The sequence below is a fragment of the Microtus oregoni genome, unplaced genomic scaffold (genome assembly GCF_018167655.1).
Source record: "Microtus oregoni isolate MIOR12 unplaced genomic scaffold, Mior012 000016F_ref0000370, whole genome shotgun sequence".
In the NCBI taxonomy this organism is placed as follows: domain Eukaryota; kingdom Metazoa; phylum Chordata; class Mammalia; order Rodentia; family Cricetidae; genus Microtus; species Microtus oregoni.
The window spans coordinates 37,042,124-37,046,907 of NW_024543075.1; the positions used below are offsets into that span (position 1 = coordinate 37,042,124).

Sequence of the window (4,784 nt, forward strand, 5' to 3'; positions counted from 1 at the left end):
CTTGAACACATTGGTACAGGAGACAACTTAGTGGAGCACCAATAACACAAATACTAAGATTGACAATTAATAAATGGCACCTCCTGAAAGTGAAAAGCCTTTTTAAGGCCCAGGACACTATCAATAGTACAAAATGGCAGCCTACAGAATGGAAAAAGATCTTCACCAACCACACATCTGACAGAGGATTAATATCTAAACTATATAAACAATTTAAGAAACTAGACTTTGAAAAACCAAATAAGGCAATTTAAAAGTAGGATAAAGATCTAAATAGATGATTCTCAACAGAAGAATCTCAAATGGCAGAGATACACTTAAAGAAATGTTCAACATCCTCTGTCAACCAGGAAAAGCAAATATAAATGACTCTGAGCTTTCTTCTTATACTGTCAGCATGTCTAAGATAAAAAACACAAGTGAATGCTCATTCTCCAATGAATGTGAAGCAAGGTGAACATTCTTCCATTGCTGGCTGGAGTGCAAACTTGTACCACTACTTTACAAATCAGTATGACATTTTCTCAGAAAACTGGAAATCAATTTAATTAAAGTCCCAGCCGTACCGTTTTGGGGCATATAGCAAAAGAATGCTCCATCATACTACAAAGAGACTTGTTCAAAAATGTTACCCCTTTCTGAACAGAAACAAAGGAAAAGTGAATTGAGGAGGAAGGTGATGTGGGAGAGAGGAATGGAAGGAAATGCAGGAGGGGAAACTGTGTTCCAGGAGTAGAACGTGTGTGTGTGTGTGTGTGTGTGTGTGTGTGTGTGTGTGTGTGTGTAAATCTTGGGTGGCAATATTATTATCATCAAAGGATTACAAATGATTCTAAAGGTTCAAATCAAAGTTCCAAATCTAAAGGTTGCATTTGAAGAACCCAGAACCCATGAGTAACATTTGTGCTCAGAAATGCAGATTCTGGTGGCTGATGAAAGGGAAAAGCAAAGGGAATACTGCAATTTTCATAAAGTTATGTTTTACAGTGAAGATGTTCTTGATACATTGTAAAGTTTATCTCTAAAACATCATAAATATAGCTGTATAACTACATGCTATACTGTCTATTCACCTGGAATATCAGGGCTCATTATACTGTTTAAAATTCTAGTTATCTATGGCTACAAGTGAGAAATAGCCACAATTCTCATGGCCTCTTTATCATCCTTGTTTCGGAGGCTATAGATTAGGAGTTTTAACATAGGGATCATCATGTGGAACATAGACAACATCTTGTTTTGGTCCATGGAGTAGCTGGGCTTGGGCATCACACAAGTGAATATGATGATCTCATAGAACAGAGTGACTGCAGTAAAGCGGGAGGTGCTGGTGGAGAAGGAAATCTGGTGGCCCTCAGTTGAATGTATTTTCAGAATGGTGAGAAGGATGTAGACATAATACAGAACAATGATAAATACAATGACCATAATGATGAAGCCTGAAGATATTGCTTGAATGACTTCAGAAGAAGAGTCATGAGAACAAAAAAGCTTTGAAAGTGATGAATAGTCATAGAATATATGATTAACTTTATTTGGTCCACCGAAGGACAGATTGAGGCAATAACCAGTAAATATCTAAGAATTTGCATCCACCTAGGTAGAAGGCTCCCATTAGAAGGATTTAGACTGTACAGGATATCTGTGTGGAGTAGAGCAGAGGTGATTGAATGCCACTATAGGACAGAGTGAGCCTCACAGTCAGGCACAGGGATAATTATTTCCTTCCTGAGAAAGCCCTTCTGCATGATAGTTGTGACTGATAAGGAGTACCCTACAAAAGCCAAATGGTTGAGGAAAAGGTACATCAGCATGCAAAGCTGAGGGCTGTTTCTGCTCAGCACAATTATGCTCACTTTGGCCATTAATGAAAGAGAATAGACTGTTAGAAACATAACAAATAAAATGGCAGACTGTAGCATCCTCTGTCGCCCCAAAAGATTGAACTCTGATATATTCTACAGGTCCCATTTACGTCAAGCACTCTGCCTTGAAAGAAAACTAGACAGATATTAGAATGGAATACAATATTTCAACCTATTTTTTACAGCAGCTATATAATATGAATGACAGAAATGAATATATTATGCTTAAATTTCGGAAGAAATGTTTTCATGTACCACATCACATAAAATAGCAAATATTAATTGATGAATGAACGGTAAAAATTAGTACTTCTTTTTTCCTTTGTAATAAACATATCTTTTGTGCTTTTTGTTAGTCTATATTCAAATGAGGAATAAAGAACAACTGAAATAGAATGATGTAATTGTTATATTTTAACCCTTTACTCTTCGGAGGGCCTGCCACACAGATCCCAAATCATGGAAGTTTTTTCTTTCCTATGAATGCCCAGCTAGGCTTATTTCTATTCAGTTTTTCTTATATTATCTTATTTATCTTTTGTCTCTTTGGTTTTTACCTTTCTATATGTCTTTCTTTACTTCTTACTCTGTGGCTTGCTGTGTAGCTGGGTAGTTGGCCTCTGCAGTCTTTCTTCCTTCTCCTTTCACTCTCCCATCTTCTCTTAGCAGATATCTCCTACTTATTCTCTCTGCTGGAGAACCCAATATCCTTTTTCCTGCCTTGCTATTGATCTTTTAGCTTTTTATTGGAACATTCAGGTGTTTTAGACAGTTTCACACAGTTAGACAAATGCAACATAAAAGAATACAGCACATCATTGCATCAATAAACAAACATTCTATAACATAAATGAATGTATACATCTTCAACTAATATTCCACAACAGAAAAACTCATTTTTTCTCAAGAATTCAGTGTCAGGGGTACTTCATGTTCACACACACACACACACACACACACACACACACACACGGGGGGGGGGAAGAATGAGAGAAATAGCAATACTGAACTTGGAAATTGTGTCTGTTCAGTCATTTACAGCCTTATGTCATTATGTTTTAAATTTGTTTAAAAATGATCAGTTCTGAATCACTGCACAAAGTTCCACGTTTCATGGTAGTTTTATTCAAGAATCTCATATACTTTGACCATATTCCATCCCCAAACCTCTCCTATGCCTTTATTCTTTTTAAAATTAGTTTCTTTCCCCTACCTAAATATTGCTCTTTCCAAATCTATGTCATACATGTGCGAACAAATATTACTACTTCTTAATAATAGTATATGTGAATTTACTGAGCAATACCAAGCATTATATACAGTGTGCTTTCATGTGTCCAAACTCTATTGTAATACTTTTCGTGTGTAGCAGAGGTGTGAAATTTAATCCTTGATAGGAAATGTACGAATATAACAGTGTCTAAGCTGAAGTGAGCATTGCATGGCATGGATGCATCATATTATATGGAAATGACATGACTGGTTTATCCACACAACACAGGGATAAGGATCTGACTTAGTCACTGAGAACTTATGGAACCCTAGGTAAGTGGCATACACTATACAACACTCACCGTTGCTTTGTTTTAAAGCATGGCACCTGGTGATATTCTTTAGTAAGATAGTATCCATAATGCCATGAGTTTATAATAGAAATAAGCAAACGTGGAACTATTTACTTATGTCTCATTTAAATATTTATAATTTCTGATATAAAAATGAGAAACAAACTCCCTATATCAACAGAAATTGAAAATTATTTCCTGTCAGTGTCAATGCCTCAAGGACAAACAAAAAATTGCCAATTTAAAGAAAAGCTATGTTTTATTTTATGAGAAATTGTATCTTATGGGAAATGACCTTTTGAGTAGCTGTCTTGCTTTTAAAATTCCACTGAAACTCACTCAGGACCGAAAACTGCAGATACACATGTTCATATAAATACATGTTATCTACTAGCACCTATCAACTAAGCTTTATGTGCTGATGCACTGTTTAAGTGAAAACTTCATGGATTGATAAACATCCTTCTAACAATATTGGAAATGTCAGAAGCAAAGAAGGGTACAGTGCAGTGGAAATAATTTTAGCTCAAACTCAAAAAATTTCTGGAAACAAAGTGCAATTTAAATACCTCTTCATGGGATCATCTTTATTTTTAAATTTAATTTTGTATTTTTAATTAGGGAGAAGTTTACATGCAATAGTGGGAGATAATACCACAAAGATCTCATGTGTACTTGGCTGCATCTCTCCACACCTACGATAATGTCACAACCAGTATAGTGGAATGGAAGTACTGTCCAGAAACAGACCATGACCATTAGCATGAATATTGCTCATGCTGTCAGATATAACTATAAGGATCTCCCTCCCTTCCCAATTTTCCCGTTCATCTCTGACCTCATGTAATGTCTTCTCTGTCTCTTAGTTTTGTCATCAAATGCTTTATCTGGAGGTTCATTTCTGGGTTGGCTTCTGTTTTATCTTAGTTTTCAATTGAATGTTCTTAACTGTACTGCTCCACTTGTCCACTACATTAGAGGACATTGGTTTTCATTTTTTTTTTGGCCAATTTTGTTCTCTCTTTTTGTAGCAACAGTTGCTGTGGTAACAGAATGACCAAAAACCAACTTGTATAGAAAAGGGTTTATTTGGCTTACACTTCCATGACACAGTAAATCACTGAGGTAGGAACTTAAGCACCTGGGAGCTGAAGCAAGAAAGTGATTGAATAGTGCTTACTAGATTTACTCAGCATGCTTGCTCAGCCTGCCTTCTTAAAGGCATGACAGCCTGCCCAGGAGTGGCATCAACCGCAATAAGCTGAGCCTTTTCACATCAATTATTAAGCAAGAACTGCCTTACAGAAATGCCTACAGGCCATTTTGATGGAAGCATTTTCTTAACTGCTGTCCC

The 4,784-nt window shown here is 36.3% G+C and overlaps 1 pseudogene; it reads right to left on the reverse strand.

The window, feature by feature from the left end:
• Positions 1–1,122: 1,122 nt before the first annotated feature.
• LOC121457361 lies at positions 1,123–1,971 on the reverse strand (annotated as a pseudogene).
• Positions 1,972–4,784: the final 2,813 nt, after the last annotated feature.